Below are 20,725 nucleotides of genomic sequence, written 5' to 3'. Positions count from 1 at the left end.
ACTGTTTTGCTGTTTAGGCCTTAGGCAGTTTTGAAAATTTCTCCCAAGTCCCATTTTCAAAATGACTTAGGCTTGAAAGACCCATTGACTTGAACACCTAAGTAACTTTTGAAAATGGGCATTAGGTAGTTCTGGAAACTTTACCCATCAACTACATGAGAAAGTTGCACTTGTTTGACATGTTTTTAAAACTGATTTAAAGTGATGCAAACACTTCTAGGCACTTACTTTGATTTTAAAGAATGGTCTGTTGCCGTTTAGCTCTATTCAGGAATCCTTTTTTAAAGCTAAATGAAAATAAGCCTGGTTTAAATGGAAGTAAGTGTCTTCCCCGACTTTGGCACTGGTTTATCTAAAACAGTTTTAAAATAACCGCTTTAGTTGAATTGGTGCAACTTTGTATAAACAAGGCATTCATGGCATTACAAGTGTTCACACACAAGAGCAAATTCAGTGTAAATCTCTGGTCAAAGGAATTACACTAGTGAGAGTCTGGAGACATTGAGAGCAAAAAGGTATCCAATTATATCTGATAGCGCTTTATATTAAAAGAAAAGCCTCCAACACACATCAAAATCTTAGACTTAATAAGAGAACACCACCTCCCTCTCCCTGTCCCCCTACCCAATTTCTCAATGGCACACTTTGCACTTTCGTATCTCAACCTTCTCTTAAAAGGGAAGCCAAAAAGTTCCTCCAAGGCACCCTGTCCCCTCTGTATTCCTCATCCTGGCTATAACAATGGACAGGTTTGGCTGCTACTGTAGCCTTACTAGAGAAAAACCAGTGTGTGAAGAGATGAGTAAGCGGATATTTATTTGTGAGAGGATCCATTCAAGTGATGTTATTTATCAGTGTCACAAATTTCTTACTAACTTTTTGCTCACAGTTTGGATGTCTCAGGTTGTTTGTGCAATAACTGTACAACAATCATCGCTGGATGTCAGGCTGCTAGTTGGTCACGTAGGTATCAAAGAAATACACATCTCAATACATATCAGACCAGAAGAAGGATGTGATTAAGTCTGGTGGACTGTGAACACTAGTTTGTATCCCCTGGAAGTAGACCAACATTATATAATACAGAAATGGCTTCACTGGGTTATGTAAAAAGTAATTCAGCATTAATTTCACCTGTGTGGAAAATTTTAATACAAGGAACACCCACCTCCCTAGTTCCAAAGTACAGCAGCATTGTCACACTTGTAAAAACTGAAATGCGGGTATATTGCTGGTTGTAGTTGCAAGTGTGTATGTTCTGCTATTTCTAAGTCCTACTTCAAATAAGAAAAGGTTAGAGTGGTGTTCTAAAAAACTCAAGCATAGAGCATTCTTGTGGAGGGGACTATGGGAATAGATAGCAATACGGCTAGAATTGCTATATTTCCAGTAGCATTCTACAAGGAGAAATATCAAGGGAATGTGTATAATTAATTGGTGGGTTTTGGATACTGGCATTCATCCTCGTTTTATATCATCTGAAAAATAACCAAAAATGGTGGCATCAAAGCAAAATTGGATGTCCATATTTTACTTTACTTCTTCAAAGATATTAAATTAATCCCTCTGCAAGTCTCACTTCTTCCACAAAGCTCTTCAAAAATAAACTGTGCTAGATTCATATGCCACTGTAGTCTCACTCCAGTACCCTCACTCCCCTGCATGCACCCACTATTTTTTTCTTTGTAAGATTGTAAGCTCTTTGGGGCATAGGTTCAACCATGTACAAAGACTTGGTAGAACCAGGGGTGAGAATTCACAAGGACCCCAGTACGTGGAGAGAAACATTAACAGAGAATGTTATTTTAGGGGGTAGGTGGGGATTTAAAAGGCAAACTTGGCCATCATTCCACCTCGCCCAACTGTGTTGCACCTTTACCAAGGTGTATCTGTTGGAGCAGGATACTGTGAAGTGCTCCATGCAAGGGAACCCATTTACTTCAGTGGGATTTCCTCACCCGGTGTCCACAGAAACACATTCCTTGGTTGTTTGTACAGAACATGGTTAGGGTATCTCTATGCTGGAGAAGTAATTTCTAGCTCAAGTCGACATACCCGTACTAGCTCTAATCAAACTAGCGCTCTCAAAATGGAAGTGTAGCGGCCACAGCATGAATGGCAGGAGGAGCTAGCAGCCCAAGTACATGCCTAGGATCTCAGATGGAATCCTAATCACGGTGGTTAGCCCCTCCCACTGCATTTTAGACCAGAATCAAGGTTAGGCATAACAAATGATCAAGTCAGGCACAGAAGTGGGCAAACAGATCGAGGAGCATAACTCTGATTTGGCCTTTGGCTGCAGATTGATGCCACTTCATGGAGAATTAAAGGCAAATGATTTTTTGTTGTCTCTTTGTATTTTTTCTTGTGTGCTGATGTTATGGCATAAAGAGTGCAGATGAATAAGCTGCACTTGCATGACTCTCTTATGGAGCCTTGAAATGTCCAATAGCACCTATAAAAAGGAGGCAACTGAAATTATCTATTTTGATTTGATAAACAGCTTCAAATGTTACTTATCAGTCAGTCTGCAATGGCCTTTCCTACACAGCATTTGTCATCTCAACTTACTTCATGCATTTGGGCAATGCTGCCTTTGGTTTAGGGGCATCAGAGAAGAGGTGCTCACATTCTGCAATGGTCTGGAAAAGAGACTAACCTCCACAGGTGAGGAAAGACTGTTTAGGTGACTTTAAAAAAAAAAAAAAGTCTTTGTCAAAGCATGTACTTTAAAGGACTTTTTTTTTTAAAAAAAGGTGAATTCTGGAGCTATACCTGAGTTTTTTTACATGTATTAATCATCTTTCAGTGCTGTAGTCCCATAATTTAGCTCTCTATCACCCAGTAATTGAACACACCAGAACACCACTTAGCCTTTCATACTGGGTTCTTCCACACTTGCATTATATGTATATATTTATGTAACAGCATGGCCTCCCACTACAGAGAACTAGCTACATTATCAGATTCTTTGATAAGCATTATACATTATTTGAAAGAGTGCAGAGGAGGAACTGATGTAGATTCATCTAGAGTGTGAATTTTCTACTAGCGCTTTTAAAAGTGGCATGGTGGTAAGTGCCACTTTTACAGTTCCTGTTTTGCTTGTATACGCAATTTCAGTTTTTATCTGAGCATCTCACTGGAAGTGTCCTGACATGTCTAAGCTGACAATCATTTAGTTACAAGGTGGGCGGGGGGAACTTAGTAGATCATATTACTTGTAAGTAAAACTGGAGGAAGTAGGAAAATATATGAACTTTTTGGCAAGTTAGAAATCACATTTTTGACATATTTCGTTTATATTTTTTCTTTTTGACTCTTGATGAAAAGAGATTTCAGGCCCATAACAGGTATGTATTTAATGAAAAATACATTGTGTTTAAAGAGAGGAAAGTGGAAGCAGTGTATCAGCCATTTAAACAAAAGCCAATAAAATAAATTATAGAACTGACAGCAGAAGCAGCATCAAACTGTCACGTTATTTTAGTTCTTATCACTGTAATATCTTCTGAACACCTGACATGCATTAACAATTTCTCCTCAAAACATCTCCCATGAGATGGTGATAATACTACTTCCCTATTTGACAAATGGGGAACAGGGACACAGTAAATTGTCAAAAGTTATGCTGAAATATGTGGCACAGCTGGGGAAAAGAACCCAGATATCCTGAGTCTATTGCCTTACCCATATAAACATCATCTCTGGTGATTAAAGCACAACCCCTCCATTTACTGTGTGCAGGTGACTGTCAAAGGCAATTACAAAAAGAAGAATAACTTTTAGAAATAATCTGTCAGTGCTATAAGGAATATTATAATAAAGATCTGACAAAACCACAAGGACAATGCACACACACCTCTGCCACAAAATATTAATTTATTCAAGACATAACTGTGGTAAAGTGGACACCAGTAAGTTCAATAAATGCATTTAGTAAGTATGACGACATTTTAAGTGAACATCAGACAACACCAAGTAGATTCAAGATGTTTCCTTGAACTCCATTCCTGGCACTAATGCAGTTAAGTGAGAGGAGTATGTTCCACTCTCTAGTTAGGGCAGTACAAAATCCATGGCACAGAGTAATTAAATAAGCTATGCAAGGAGCCATCCACAAGCTTCATTATAGGGACTGCACCCAACTGGAAAGGAAATTTTAAAATAACCTAAGCATGTTCTAATCATGATGGCCTAGCTCCTCCCAAGCCCACAAACAGCTCCCACCCTCTCATGGAGAGAATCAAGGGCCTAAATGCCCCCCCTGTGCTATTTTTAGTGACTTATCCAATTAGAGTACAGAAACAATACCATAGGAGAGAAATAGCAAATAGCAAAATCTGTTCCAAAGCAACTTTTAGGATGAAATTGTTGAAATACTTTGAACCAATTACAAGTGTACAGATTCTTAAGAGCCAATCTATTTGCAAATAAAAAAGTCTGAAATTCAGCAATTTAACAAATTATTCAACCAGCACTATGGATAGCAAAGCCTTCTGTATACATAAGGCACTGATATTTAAAAAAAGAAAAAAGAAAAAACAGCTTGAGTCCCTCTCAGTTCATAGCTAAGCGATGCAGAGGGGATTTGAAAAGCTGCCTGCCTCCTCTTAGACTACTCCAAGAATATATTTTGGATTTTTGTTTCTTCATATGAATTTTAGTGATAAAGAAAAGTGCTCAATTGAACTCCCTGAAAACTCAAGTCCCCTGCTATGTACATAGTAAATGCTGCACAAGAATCTCCACAACCACTTGCTTATAATGTGCCTTTTCCCTGTGCTAGAGGGAGCACCTCAAGGGGAAAAAGGTTCATGCACCTTTAAATCCTGGGACTGCTGAAACTGCCAACTAACCACCAACTCATTTTACATAGATCAGACACACCACAGATGTGAGTCACTCTTGGTAACCACTAGTCAGAGCTGACTCGGAGCCTCTCACCTCTAGGTTACTGATCTATCGCTCATTACCAATTCCCTGACCCATTCAGTCCCCCATGAATATCATTTGTGGGTGCAGAATGCAGCACTGAAAGAAATCCAATAGCCACAGCTAAGATTAGAGAACTACATCATCATCTTACCTAGCTCTGGTCTGAAGGATGGTACTTGCACTATCAACATATCCAGCTTCTTTTGCAGTTTAATCAAAGCTGTACCAAGGATGAAAAGGAGCTGTGACAGAAGAAATAGAAAGGTCACTATCATCCAAGACCTTTTCCAGATTTCCTGTTAAATTAAATAGGGTACATCTTACAATGTAGTGGTTTTTAATGCAGTAATAAAAGAAACAGTGAGGTATGTTACCCCTGACTATGGCCTGGTCTATCAAAATAGAAAATAGAGCAGCACTGTACTGGGGCAAACATTTATTTAAGTGACTTTGCTCCAAGCCTTATTATCGATATTTGCTTTCTCCACTAGTGTTGCTTACCACGAAATTTAAGCATAAGTAAGTGCCAGCACTTTCAACCTCTCAACTGTTTCTGCAGAAGGCAGCTGTGATGTCACTAGTACCAGTTTATGGAATTCCTGAATGTATCAGGCAAGAAGAGAAAGCTGATAAATAGGTGCTTTGCCCCTTGTTAACATACATCTCTTGATCATCAGAAGTGAAGAGAAATTATATATATATATCAATCAATCACACACACACGCCTGTTTAAGGTTTTGGTGAAATATAGCATCAGTATTTCCATTACTGCAGTTTTATTAGGACACACCAAGTAGTTACTATGGCCAACAGTTCTTCACAAAAAGATTAGTTATTTTCCTTAAACTAACATGGGCTAAATTACCAAATTACAGTAACTGTATCATGTGCTTAAACCCTCCCTCCCTCCCGATCAGCAGGCCCTCTATAAGCTTGTTGACAGGATTTTGGGTCCAGATTTTTAAAGAAATAGGAGCTTAAATTTATGCTCCTAGCTCTGTACAGTCTGGGCTGACAATGTGGAAATACCGGTGTCCTAAATGTCAAAAATGAAGAACTATAGGAAAGGAAGGTAATGAGTTAAAGATTTTCCACTGTGAGGCCTTCTAAAATTTCTAGCAGTACTGAACTAAGTGAGGTTACATGTGGTAGTAATGAAACAAGGAGTTTTTATGCTGGCTGTAAAGTCTTAGAAATAAGAGACATTTTGGAAATTCTCTGTTTGGATACACACACAGGTGGATGTCTGTCTATTTTTTCCCTTTTTCAACTTTTCCAAACAGTAGAGATGGCAGAATAAGGCACATCATTCATATATATTTAAGGTCTCCACTAACATTTTCACAGATTTAATGTATAAAAGGTAAGAGGTTTACATCCAAAGCAACTAGATAGGTTTACTGCCCCAAGGAAAAAAAAAAAAAAAAAAAAAAAAAAAAAACCAAAACACACTTTTCTTACCTTCACTGCCTCCTCCTGCAATGTGTTACTTTTGCTACAGACTCCCTGGGACAAATTCATCCCAAGCACAACTACATCGGCTTTGACATCCTTACCCCAGGCATCAGTTTGCCTCATTATGTAATTACAGATGACAACATTGTCCAAGTTATCTGAAGACCAGGTCACCCTTCAAAGGTGAAGAGCGTCCATTGGAATTGATGGAATTATATCGGGGATGAATTTGGCCCATGTTGTGAAAATATCATGTTTTCTTCTCTGTTAGATTGTTATGCAGAGTCATAACTTAAACAGTTCCATCTATTGTTCCTTGAATGGAAATTAAGCTACCTTTTTTGCCTTACTAATAGCTCATGTAGGAAAAGGTAATCATTGTGTGGAAGTACGGAAAGTAAAGTACCTTTACAAAAATAAGTTTAACCAAAACACCTTCTATTGTTTTCAGTCTTCCCATTCAGACAATGCTCATTTAAATGCAATTGTGATACAGTATGTAGTATAGCTCATGTCATTACTAAGAACAGAATCTATGAAACATAAGAACAGCCATATTGGCTCAGACCAAAGATCCAGCTTGCCCAGTTTTTTCGTCTTCCAACAGAAACTAATGCCAGATACTTCAGAGGGAATGAATAGAACAGGTAATCATTGAGTGATCCATCACCTGTCATCCACTCCTAACTTCTGGCAAACAGAGGCTAGTGACTCTCCGATCATGTGGTTGCATCCCTGACCATCTTGACTAATAGTCAATAATGGACCTATCCTCCAGGAACTTATCTAGTTCTTTTTTGAACCCTGCTATATTTCTGACCTTCACAACATACCCTGACAATGAGTTCCACGGCTTGACTGTGTGGTGTGTGAAGTAGTACTTCCTTTTGTTTGTTTTAAATCTACTGCCTATTAATGCCATTGGGTGACCCCTGGTTCTTATGTTATGTGAAGGAGTATATAACACTTCCTTCTCTACACCAGTCAAGATTTTATAGACTATCATATCCCCTCTTAGTCGTCTCCTTTCCATGCTGAAAAGTCCCAGTCTTTTTAATATATGCTCATATGGAAACTGTTCCATGCTCCTAATAATTTGTTGCCCTTTGCTATACCTTTTCAAATTCTAATATCTTTTTTAAGACAGGTTAACAAGAATCACATGCAGTATGGGCATGGATTTATATAGAGGCAATATGCTATTTTCGATCTTATTATCTATCCCTTTCTTAATGATTCCCAACATTCTCTTCACTTTTTTGACTGCCACTGCACACTGAGTGGATGTTTTCAGAAAACTATTCACATGACTCTAAGATCTCTCTCTTAAGTGGTAACTGTTAATTTACACCCCATCATTTTGTAGGTATAGTTAGGATTATGTTTTCCAGTGTGCATTATTTTGCTTTTATATACATTGAATTTTATCTACCACCTTGTTGCCCAGTCACCCAGTTTTGTGAGATCCCTTTCTAACTCCTTGCAGTCAGCTTCGAACTTAACTATTTTGAGTGATTTTGGATCATCTGCAAGTTTTGCCAACTCGCTGTTTACCCTTTTTTCCAGATCATTTATGAATATGTTGAATAGGACTAGGCCCAGTACAGACCCTGGGGGACACCAGTATTTACCTCTCTCCATTGTGAAAACGGACCATTTATTCCTACCCTTTTCTGTTTTTTAGAAAGTTACTGATCCATGAGAACACCTTCCCTCTTATCCCACGACAGCTAATATTAGACAGCCCTCCATGTGTGAACTCTTACCAGTTTCAAGTCACATTGTCTTCATCTCTGTGTTCTTGTCTGTGCCACATACTGCCCCTGAAACACACTCCTATCTTTACACCAAACAGCAACCATGCTTCAATTCAAATACCTTCTAAAAACCTATACATTTCACAAACCCTATCAAATATATTTAAGCAATGCTAGGCTTAAAATTATCTGCACCACTCAACTTTCACCAAGTACACCAGGGGGCCAGCCTGGCCCTGCAATTTACTACAGAATATAGTTCTTATTCCTGTGACTGGTCCCTCTGAAGTCAGGTTGTAGTGGGACTTCAGTGGCAGTCCAAAAGGTGATGAGCACTTCACATGATTTGGCCTTAGAATCGTGACCCTGGTAAAGATCTGTGAAGCTTGATTTTAAAAATATATATCTTTTAAAGATAAGGAAAATTTCAACTGGCTTCTGTGTTAAATGCCTTTAAACATACCCCCTTCCTCTTCCCTTGTTCATGCATATGCCTGTAATTCAATCACTGAGCTGATACTGATCATGGTGCTGCTCACCTTGTGCCTGCTTTCAGAACACAAACATTGATATGTGAACTAAAGCTGAGAAGTGCTGTATATTCTTTTCATTTCAAGAAATAAAATACTGTGTTATATTCGGAGGGTTTCCATCACAAAGAGAAACAAAAAACTACAGTCTTTCAATAGTTAGGATGGGAAGTAAAAAAGAAGAGTATATTCATCTAAAACAGGGGAATCCTGAGTCTCAATCTGAGAGTTAAGTCTTATTCTAGAACATAAAAATGATTCTCTCTGAATTCTAGTTACATTTAATCATTCATAGCTGGATTAGTGATATACCACTGATTACAGAAACTAAATGAATAATAAACTGTATTTAACAAGTGATCAGTCAGCATTTTTTAGTAATTAATGGCCCAGTCTTACAAGGCCCCCAGACACCTCCTGTATTGTGCAAAGCATCCTCAAATCCCAAATAGTCATTAAGGTTAAACGCCTCCCATTGACTTCAGTAGGAATTGGATTGGATCAGACCCTCAAAATTAAGGATAATCATTACATTGCAGGAAGCACTCTAGGCCTTGCAGGACTGCATCCTTCATTGCTACAACTATTGAATAGGAGGTCAATGAGAAGGTGAGTGCAATCAACATCTTACAGAGATGTGCTCTAATTGAATTGATATTGATGAGGTTGATAGAACAATCCAAAAACCTTCATTTACAGAGTCAGAGGTGTATTTTTTTAAATTACACTTGTTCATATTCTAAATTTCACTACTCTGTCTCATTTGCATCAACCCTGGTTCAGCCTGTTTTGTGAAGTTCTCCACATATCACTAGTTTCTCCATAAACAAACTTCAGGAGTCTCTGGAATTCTTCTGTATATTCCAGATGCTTAGTTTACATTTTCCCCTGTGCTATTCATAACCAAATATTGCTCACTTATTTGTAGCTGAAGAGGGAGCTAAATATATGGTAAGGCTAAAAGTTGTCAGGACTAGACTATTTGGTCTCTAAACATTTAAAGCTCAAAAATGCTTGTACAACTAAGACATGAATGTGGCAATACATACTCTAAGCTTGCTAAAAATGTTTTTATAATTGTAAGTGAATTTTAGTGCAAATTGAGAGTGCCATATTGTGACTTTATGTCAGGATAGTGAAAGCTATTTATTCACAGAATGGGTATTGCATGGGGAGCAACTAAGCTTCCCCCTGCAAACTTGACTCACACCTTACCTGGAGAGATTGCCTCCCAGAGTAGGTGAGGAGAGACTTCGGTCATCCTGATGATTCCATCCTGGACCTTTGCTGATACTGTCAAGACATCAACGCATTTTACCTGGGTCAGAGACTTTATGGAGACTAGACCTTGTTGAAATGTTTTGATAAGTTGAGGGCTGTACTGAATGCTCTCTTGCTCAAGATGAGACAGGTACTGGAGAAGGCCCCAGCAGCCAAGACGACCACAGCTATTTTTAGTCTTGCAGTTCCTAACACTTTCCAAAGGCCTCCTGGCTCATCCTACTCCACCAAAACCCTGCAGATTCTTGCCCCAGCTCACTCAGCGCAGGGAGGCTCTGCTGGTTCTACTCTAGACTCTTGACCTCTGGCGCTTCCCAGGCAGCTGACTTTCCTGTAATCTTCTATAGAAAGACCTACATCAGGTATTTCCTGTTCTCTATCAGACAGTCTCCTAAAGATGGTCTTGAAAGAATCCCTGGTACCACACTGCCTCGTATACCATGGCTCAAGCTGCAGGCAACTCAGTTCTGTAGGCCTTAACACTGTTTGGGTCCCAATATACTCCCAGTACCATGCTTCTCTCAAAGTAATCCAGACATTCTGGCTCAGTGCCCCCCTCCTCTTCCACTGCTATAGTCAAACTATCCCCTGCTGGCCTCCTCCTGAACAGGAGAAAGAGCAGTGGCAGATTCACACTCAGCTTACCCATTACTGCTCAGCTGTGTTTGTAGCAACCTCCATGGAACATGGAGGAACACAAGCTACAGGAAGGAAGAGTTTGGAGAAGGAACCAGGAAGACACTCTGTGTGTGCACATGGTTGGGAATGCTAAACTACAGCTGGAACAGCTCTGTAAATATTTCTTGAATAAAGGAACCAGTTTAATTTTACAGATAAAGCCCTTGGGTTATTACTCAGTATGCAGTACATTAAACAAGCCAATTGACTACCACTGGGCTATATCCCATAACATGTGCCTGGCCATGCCTACACTTATAGGACCAACTCCCTATTCCAAGTCCCCATAACTTTCTCCAGTATATGCCTACTAAACTGGACATGCCTCTAATCTTTAATATATATATAATTTTTCAAACTGATTGTATGTCAACAAACTCCATGAACCCACCAAAATTGAAACGTCCTAAAAAACCATAGGCATAGTAAGGAGTGGAAAGACTCATATGGTATGAAGGTGAGTATTACAGTGTGTTTTATCAAGGGTCTCTCCCTCTAGAAGTGGCATCCGTGATGTCAGAAATAATGTCAATGCTGGTAGGATTTTTAAAAATACTCATTACAGCCCCTCTGCCACTTATTGTACCTTAATGTTGAAACTGCATGCTATTTTTAGTGTTGTTTAGTGACACTTTTTGGACATATATTCAGAACAGCCCATAAAGGGGAGTATGTAAGATAATTGGTTCCTAAACTTTTTGGTTTACTGTGTGTTCTGAAGCCTCTTTCTACTAAGGAAGCTATTGAGTTTGCAGAAAGAGTCAGGCTTCTACTATATTTTCCAGGGGAAAATGACTATGCCATTAAGTCCTTACAAAATAGATTTAATTTATTTGAGTCAAAACTAGGTTTGGATTCTTCTAAAATCTTGAACAGAATTGGTTTTTTTGGTGGAGATAGTTCAGCACAGATCTTAAAAAAATAAAAGAAGGCTGCCTTTACCATCCTGAAATTCTCTCACCACTGCTGGTCACCCTAGGTCTGCAGAATGATCCTTTCCCACCATCTGACACCGGTTTCCCAAGCCCAGAAATGGTGCTGCACCATGTAAAGCTGTTCTGGGAACAACTGCAATAGCAGCTGTTTTTCAGTGTCCTCCTCATCAGAAGCTGCTGCTGGCTAGAGGAGCCTCAGTCATAGTTTTGTAACACTTTTCTAACACCAATACACAAGGCTATTTGAAGCAGGAGTGTTTTATCTGTAGCGTGAAGGGCCTAGAACCACGCACACTTTGGAAATCTAGAGCATCTAATTAGTGACAAGATGCAGACTCTAGGTGAAACTACTGGATTTATATTTCCTATAATGGTCCTAAAGCAACATGATGAACAAAGGCAAATATTTCTCAAGACAATTCAGTCTGAACAATGTTCCCCTTATACATAAACTCCCAGCCTGATGGGTCAGGGTCACAACCTGAGGGGAGGTTGCAAGGGGTCACAAACACTCCTTTTTTGTGGCTAGAAATAGCCGGAATGGTCCTGAAGCTTTTTTCTTCTGTAGCTTGGGATCATGACATGGAAAAGGTGGAGAACTACTACCCTAACATTAATAGAGGGCTCCTAGGAAACTCCACAACATTGACCTTACACATAGCCCAGTATTGCTAATCCCATGCATTTAAAAAAAAAAATCAAGAGAGTCAGACCTTCAAGTCATGAGTATGGCTTACAAATTTGTAGTTTCCGTTTCTTTTTATTTGCCTTCTGGTGTTGGTACTTTTTAGATTCATGATTTCAGAGAAAAGCCTGAAATAATGAAGGCTAGAAATTTACTTAAAAAAAAACCCTGAAAGCAGACACACTCAGTCACGTGACTACAGAAAATGGGTCTTTAAAGAAAAACACCAAATATTAATGAGACTCCCAATCACATTTTCTGGAGATGGCAACATTGGAGCCACCTCCTGGAGCACTCTAACGTCCAAGAATGGTAGAGCATACGTATGCCTCTCTCCAAAGGGGCTGTATGATCCCACCTTAGGACCAGCAAGCCCAGGGTCCTTGTGTTTATTTCCTCCTTCCATCAGAGCAATAGGGATGCTGCATCTCTTCCTCCTCCAAGTGCAAGGTATCTTGAGCCTGTAGCTGGTTGGCCTTGCATGTGAGCCAGATTCCTGGACCAGCAACAGCTCCTTCTCCTCCATGGCCCAACCTCCTCAGGCTCCATGTTTCAGATCACCCAGGTGAAGCAGGCCTTTGGGGTCCATGTCCTTTCTGTAGCCTCCTGCTGGACTCTCTGCTTAGTGGCAGCAAGCAAATGTTTTGTTTGTCCTTTATTCTTCACAGCTGTCACCTCTGAGCTGGTGACTGTGCAAGCTGCTTCTCACAGCATGAAGTAGCAGGGAGGCTACACATTTGCCTTGAAAAACTTTCTTCTCAGGGGATTCATTGCCAGGAGTGAAGACTACACCAATCTAATATTCGGGGGGGGGGGGGCGCGGGGGAAGAGTTCTTCCTTTTCCACAGAAGTTGAACAAAGAACAAAATGGCAAATGAAATTTAAGGTGGATAAATGTAAAGTAACGCACATTAGAAAAAATAACTCCAACTATACATACAATATGATGGGGGCTAATTTAGCTACAACTAATCAGGAAAGAGATCTTGGAGTCATTGTGGATAGTTCTCTGAAGACGTCCACGCACTGTGCAGCGGCAGTCAAAAAAAAAACAAAAAAAAACAGGATGTTAGGAATCATTCAAAAAGGGATAGAGAATAAGAGAGTATCTTATTGCCCTTATATAAATCCACATCTTGAATACTGCATACAGATGTGGTCTCCTCATCTCAAAAAAGATATACTGGCATTGGAAAAGGTTCATAGAAAGGCAACTAAAATGATTAGGGGTTTGGAATGGGTCCCATATGAGGAGAGATTAAAGAGACTAGGACTTTTCAGCTTGGAAAAGAGGAGACTAAGGGGGGAATATGATAGAGGTATATAAAATCATGAGTGGAGTGGAGAAAGTGAATAAGGAAAAGTTATTTACTTGTTCCCATAATATAAGAACTAGGGGCCACCAAATGAAATTAATGGACAGCAGGTATAAAACAAATAAAAGGAAGTTCTTCTTCACACAGTGCACAGTCAACCTGTGGAACTCCTTGCCTGAGGAGGTTGTGAAGGCTCAGACTATAACAGAGTTTAAAAGAGAACTGGATAAATTGATGGAGGTTAAATCCATTAATGGCTATTAGCCAGGATGGGTAAGAAATGGTGTCCCTAGCCTCTGTTTGTCAGAGGGTGGAGATGGATGGCAGGAGAGAGATCACTTGATCATTACCTGTTGGTCCACTCCCTCTGGGGCACCTGGCATTGGCCACTGTCAGCAGACAGGATACTGGGCTGAATGGACCTTTGGTCTGACCCAGTACAGCCATTCTTATGTTCTTAAGTTTGGTACTGGTAATATGGCTCCTGGCAGCCACTAATTAGACAGCTCAAACCCTTTGGAGGAGTGCGAGACAGGATGCCTACTAATGATGCTTCAAGCAGCATTAAGTTACTCGTAGCTGAGCAGACAGATGCTTAGGGAGGAGAAAATGCCATGAAGATTCTTTTTTGCCCCTGGTCCCAAAATCTTGTGGAGAGCCTGAGGTAGAAAAGAGAAAGACATGTCAGAGGCCTCCCTTTTGCTTGCTTATTTGCAGGATTCCTCTGGACTATGAGCCCAAGCAACAACCCCTTAGCACAGGGAAGCAGAAAGATCAGCTGGCCTGAGAGCTGGTCCAATTAAATGACAGGTTTCAGAGTAGCAGCCGTGTTAGTCTGTATCCGAAAAAAGAAGAACAGGAGTACTTGTGGCACCTTAAAGACTAACAAATTTATTAGAGCATAAGCTTTCGTGGACTACAGCCCACTTCTTCGGATGCATCCGAAGAAGTGGGCTGTAGTCCACGAAAGCTTATGCTCTAATAAATTTGTTAGTCTCTAAGGTGCCACAAGTACTCCTGTTCTTCTTTTTCCAATTAAATGGTTATTACTCAGGGGTAAAACTGGATTTAAGTTACTGGGCTGATTTTCATTTACACTCTAAGGTGCTTTACCCCACTTTGGCACTGTAAGAGGTCCTTACATGCAATTTACACTCTCTAAGGCCTCTTTACACTGCCAGAGTGGTGTAAAGTGAGACTCGATCCCACTGTCTCATGACACAATCTTGGTCAAGATTTTCAGAGTCAGTAATGATGTGAACCAAGATTTTTAAAGGTAATTAGGCACTTGGGAGCCTAAATCCCTCTTGAAAACAATAGTTCGGCTCCTAAATCAGTTCAGCAATGCAACACTGAATTCAGCAATGCCTCATGACCGTTCAAGATCTGGGCCTGAATATCTCAATTTTTGGGACTCCAACCTGAGATACCTTAAAAGTGGCCTCATTTTCCAGACGTGCTGAGCATCCACCCTTGGATACACAGTCCCTTTTAAAAGGGGTTTCACATGGGACACCCAAAAATTGAGGTACTTAAAGTCACTAGTCACCTTTGAAAATCTCAGCCAAGAGGTTTTAATTTTAGCTCTCTTATTGTTTCCTAATAGCCTCATGCACCTTACCCTCATGATAGCCAATAGTTCCTTGTTAGCTAAATTACGTTGCTAAGAAATAAGCTAGAAGAAAAAAAAAAAGTTCCATTTAATGAACTTGGAGACTGGCCTCTAGTTGTTTGAAGAAAGCTGCATTTTCTCTCTTTGAAGTACTCTTAAGTGCCTTGGTATATTGATCCCCACAGATAACAATAGCAAAAATTGGAGGTTGATACTTTGAAATTAACACTTTTCCTTCCACCTTTACATCACTGTGCAGCAGACTAGGTGCATTATTTAGTTCTGAAATCTAGGGCTTTCTGTGAAACAGCAGATATGGGCAGTCACAGAAGGCAGGAAAAGAGATTAGATATAGACCAATGCTCTGATCACATATGGCAACTGCTATGAGCAAAGGGTGAATTTTAAGCACCAGAGAAAAATGGTTCACAACCTTTTTAAATGAATCCTTCCTGGGGACAGATCAGGAAGGGTTCCCCATACCCTGCTATGCTTGCCATTAAGTATAAGCTCTTTGGAGGCACGGTAGGACTGTGTTCGTGTCTTGTACAACACAGAGAACATAGGTTTACTTGGTGTTGACAAACTTGCTCCTGTCTTTTCTGGATCCCTTGGTTTTTCTTTCCTTCCCGTTTCTTTTTTTCTGCCCCCTTTTAATACTTTCTATTTTGCTGTGTTCATTGTTTATTCCTCCTTCTCCTCCCCCCGCAGTTTAACAGACTGCTACATACTGTTCATGCTGGCGGGGCCGCTACTAGCGGCACTCCCTGAGCGAGAAGGCAAGTTTGGGCTTGCAGGCTGCTGGCTGAACTTACAGCTGCTCTGTCACACGTGGCTGCACCACAAGCCCTAAAGGAAGCACAGAGGAAAGTCAAGCAGGTTTCACATTGGTAAACTGACACACACCTAAGGAACAGCATATTTGCTACAGGAGGCAGGATGTGTCTGTGGTCAAGCTGTTCCTCCTGCCCCACAGCTCTTCTGCACTGACCCTCCCCTGAATTAGTCTCCTCCTGCCCCAGCGCTGGAAATACTGCACTGCATTAGAATCTCTGAGGCGATATCCACTCTTGGAGCTAGGTGTGTGAGCCCCAGCTTGTGCAGACACACTCGCACTAGCTCTCCTCACGCCAGCACGCTAAAGGTAGTGGCCTTATAGCAGCCTGGGCAGCAGTTGACGGTGACACAGGCTAGCTGCCTGGAATACAAACCCGCCCAGACCCCATGGGTACATACTTGGGGCAGCTAGTCCATGCAGCCACTTGTTGCTGCCCATGCTACTGCAGCTACACTACTAGGTTTAGCACACTAGCTTGATGAGAGCTAGTGCGAATATGTCTGCTTGAACTGGAAATCACAGTCCCAGCTCCAAGTGTAGATTTCAGGCTATGTCTACAAGGACATGTTGTAAAAATAGGGCATGGTATACAAAAATAAAAGTAATAATACCTAGCTGTTTTGATCAGCAGATCTCAAAGCACTTTACAATGGATTTCAGTGTCACTATCCCTGTTTTACAGTCAGGGAAACTCATGCAGAGAGGGGGAAGTGACTTGCCCAGCATCACACAGCAAGCCAATGACCAGGAAATAGAACCCAGGGTTCCTGAGTCCTGGTCTAGTGCTCTGTCCATTTGCCCCCAGTGCTTCCCTACGATTCATATACTGAATTTGTTTTCAAACCTTATTGTACAATGGCACTCTCCAGCTAGTGCAGTTAACTAGATAATACATTTACATAACAAAAGATGGAGTGAACACAATGGTCACTCCACTTGTCCGTAAATAGTCATATTACATTCTCGTTTGAAAGCGGTCAGGCCTGATGCTTATGACTTCCCGTTTATTTGGTGTTCTTTTGTTGTTGGGATAATTAAAATCAAAGTGCATTGGTTCTTTACAAAAAGAAAAGGCTACAGCAATTACTTTAAATGCATTGGCAAGATGTGAATTTCATTGCAGCTACCATCAATAAGTGCTGTTTCGACATACCTGACTAAAATGATTACATGTGTTTATTTTTAAATAGCTATCCAGGGAATCTGGAGAACTTATTCTATTAGCACTCTGATTGATTAGAATTTTTTATAGGCAATAAAACTGCCAACACTTTAGAGAGATAGTTTTTGGCTTGAAAATATATGCATATAATTATTTGTTGGTCCAATAAGTGGTGTAATATTATTTACCTTGTCTAAATTTATGTTAATATGGAATTGCTTAAAGTGCTGCATTAATTTATAAGTTGGGAGGCAGCTAACAATTAACAGGAAAACACGAGAGTACATGAGATACACACACAATTCCCCTTAACGAAGTGAGCAATTGCATACTTTAGCCTTCCAACTACAACGCTGAGCGTGAACGAGACAGATGACTGAATATTTCATAGATTCAGAGGCCAGCCAGAAGGGACCATTATGATCATCTAATCTGGCCTCCCGCATAAAACAGGCCATAGATTTCCACTCAGTAATTTCTAAATCAAACCCACAACTGTCACAAGAGACCCATACAAGTGTCAAAGTAAAAATAATAGGCACTGCCAAGTTTCACCAATCATATGGAGTTCATTTGGGGGCTTTAAATAAATAAAATAAATTAATAATAATCTGTCTACATACATAGGCGCTGACTTCTGCTCCTGCCCGTGGGTGCTCATCCCCTCTGTGTCCCCGGCCCCACCCCGACTCCACCCCTTCCATGAGGCCCCACCCCACCCCCATTCAAACCCCTTCCCCAAAGTCCCCGTCCCAACTCTGCCCCCTCCCTGCCCCTATTCCAACTCCTTGCCCAAATCCCCACCTTGGCCCCGCCTCTTCCCCACTTCCTCCCCTGAGCACGCCATGTTCCTGGTCCTCCCCCTCCCTCCCAGAGCTTGCTATGCTGCCAAACAGCTGTTTGGTGGCAGCCTGGTGGGAAGTGCTGGGAGGTAGGTGGAGGAGTGGGGACGTGGCACGCTCGGGGGGAGGCAGCGGAGGAGGTGGGGCAAAGGGGAGCTTGGCTGCCAGTGAGTGCAAAGCACCCACTAATTTTTCCTTGTGTGTGCTCCAGCCCCAGAGCACCCACAGAGTCAGTGCCTATGTCTACACAATGCCTACCACTCTGTCAGCCAAAGGATCACAAAAGCACAAAGTCTGCTAGCCCTGTCCCCTTCCACATTTACCATGGCTTATCTTCCTGTCCTGACACGCAGGGGAGAGCAGTTGATAAGGGCCAAGTATATCAGCTTTACATCACCCAGCTATTCCCTTCATGGGAATCCCCAGTTACACTAGAGGGCTACTTTGTACTGTCTGTGCAGCGCAAGAAGCTGCATGAGGAGGCAAGGATCTGATCCAAACTCAATTGGAATTATAAATCCCTTGTATATGCCAAGATCTCCACTACAATGGCAATAAAGATTTCCCTTAATAAAGGCAAGTGGGAGCTAAAAGCTGCTTGCTGAAGGAGGAAATTCAGGCCTATGCATAACAGCTGCACCATAACAGAGAGGTTAGAGGATGGTCTTGTATACATCAGGAAAACTCAGACCTTTAATTCACTGCTAGTGCTACCACCAGTGGAGCTGCTGTGGTGAAAGTTCTAGTCTAGATTCGTCTCAGCTGTGTTTACCACCACATGGTCTACCACCACCCAAAGTAGGGTTAGATATAGGGTGACCAGATGTCCCGATTTTATAGGGACAGCCCCGATATTTGAAGATTTTTCTTATATAGGTGCCAATTGCCCCCCACCCCATCCCAATTTTTCACACTTGCTATCTGGTCACTCTAGTTAGACAACACAATTGTAAGAGTACCCGAATCCTGTCTACATTACAGCATATGCTGTAAAGACTGGTGAAAAGCTATTAGTCCCAATTTTGTCATTGGAGATGAAGTCAGTTTGAGAAGGATGTTCTTCAGCAACGTGAGTGGAAGCAAGGAACCTGGATACATCAACACTGTATAGGTAACCTGGGCTCTGCCTCAGGTTTGAGCTCCAGCCCCTCTTCCATCCACACAAATCAGTCTGACTCAGGTTAGTAAGCACTGAGGACCAAGCTCCTAGAACCCGGCCAGGGGGTTGGGTCAGAGTCCAAGTTCTGCAGTAATTTGGGGCCAAGCCCTGCCATTTTGCAGCATAGACTCTGGTCAGGCTGCAGACCTGAATCAGAAGGCCCTAGTAGCACAGTATGCATGTGCTAGCATGGCTGAAAGACCCAAATCCAGCAACAGTAAACCCGGATTTACAATGCAGTTTGGATGCTCAAGTGCAGGCTTGACATCACCAAGTCCACAAGCCCTGGTCCCACAGATCTGGGTTTACAACACAGTGTAGACATACCCATTAAGACCAGGAGGAATTTCCTCTCCAGCATTAGTTTGGGAGAGATGATCTAAGGGGTGTGTTCATGCTGCTGAGTGACAGAACTTTTCATCCACCCTGACTGACTGCTATCCAACTTACTGAGTGGGATTCAAGGCAACTAATGTTTCAAAATTCAAAACACCAGGTTTATGCAGCTGGTTTCAGGGCAGAAGGGGAGAGAGAAATTTCCCCCTCTTTGTGTGGTCACCATATTATATTGGCTATAAAATGAAAGGAGGTCATTCCAGAATATGGTAGCCAGGCCTCCTTCATACTAATACCCCCGCTTCCCCATCCCATGATAATTATACTTTACATTCAAAAATTACTCCAGATCCCTTGGATTCTCCCACTTCGTTTCTTGTAAAACAAAAGAATTAGCCAAAAAAATATCTTTGAAGACTTTACATCTGTGGTTATTAAATATTTTTAAACCAAGTCCAATTTCTCATACAATTTGATAATACTCATTTTATTCTGACTAGACAGTCTAGAGAGATGTTTCTACAACTACTCTACTCAAGCTTATTTTGTACCTGCTCTTTCATAAAGTACAAGATACCCTCTTTCAATTAAAAACGATGTAAAAGTTACCCCACCCAGTAACTGACTTGAGGGTTGAAGGGACGTGAACAGCAGAATGGTTTCAGGGCACAAATCTTCATTCTAGATGATGTATGAGTTACATCAGGCTAAATCCATAGAGAGAGACTTGAGCGTTGCAATGCCCAGTGTTTAACCCTCCCCCCCCCCCCCCATGGAACCCTCAGTCTCAAGTTAAGCACCCAGGCTCCCTATACAAGGCACGGGGAGAGTTAGGTGCTTAAGAATAGGATCCACAGAAACCAGCAAGATGAGCGGGGAGCCACCCAGGCCAACTAATAGTAAACGCCAAGAAGTGGTGCAAGGCCAAAACCCTGCCCCTCAAAGGTAGTTAGCTACAGCCTGCCCCTCTGTCCCATACACATCCATGGCTTGTATGAAGTGGAACAGTTTTAACAGGAGCTTTAGAGAGCCCCATCCCGCAATGGCCTGGGGAGTACAGCACTCCCCTAGGAAGTGGGAGACTGGGTTCAAATCTATGCTCTAAGTCAGGCAGAGTGGGGATTCATCTCTCGGTCTCCCACCTCTTGGGTGAATGCTTTAACCACTAGGCCACAGGTTCTCAAACTGCAGTCAACAGACC

At 41.4% G+C, this 20,725-nt stretch overlaps 1 long non-coding RNA gene across 2 annotated transcripts in view; it reads right to left on the bottom strand.

Moving 5' to 3' along the window:
- Positions 1–3,865: 3,865 nt before the first annotated feature.
- Positions 3,866–20,725, bottom strand: part of LOC122174675 (uncharacterized) — a 45,620-nt gene continuing 28,760 nt past the window's right edge. The window contains exons 2-5 of one of the 2 annotated variants that reach the window (XR_010590998.1): positions 15,919–16,036; positions 9,896–9,973; positions 5,090–5,180; positions 3,866–4,148 (exon numbers count right to left, since the gene is read on the bottom strand). This is a non-coding gene — a long non-coding RNA (uncharacterized LOC122174675). The remainder of the gene's footprint in view (positions 4,149–5,089; positions 5,181–9,895; positions 9,974–15,918; positions 16,037–20,725) is intronic. The other variant, XR_010591005.1, reaches the window with a different exon arrangement.

The sequence above is a fragment of the Chrysemys picta genome, chromosome 1 (assembly GCF_011386835.1).
Source record: "Chrysemys picta bellii isolate R12L10 chromosome 1, ASM1138683v2, whole genome shotgun sequence".
NCBI classification, from domain to species: domain Eukaryota; kingdom Metazoa; phylum Chordata; order Testudines; family Emydidae; genus Chrysemys; species Chrysemys picta.
The sequence above is the reverse complement of the archived record's forward strand: the minus strand, read 5'-3'. Positions and strand labels throughout refer to the sequence as shown.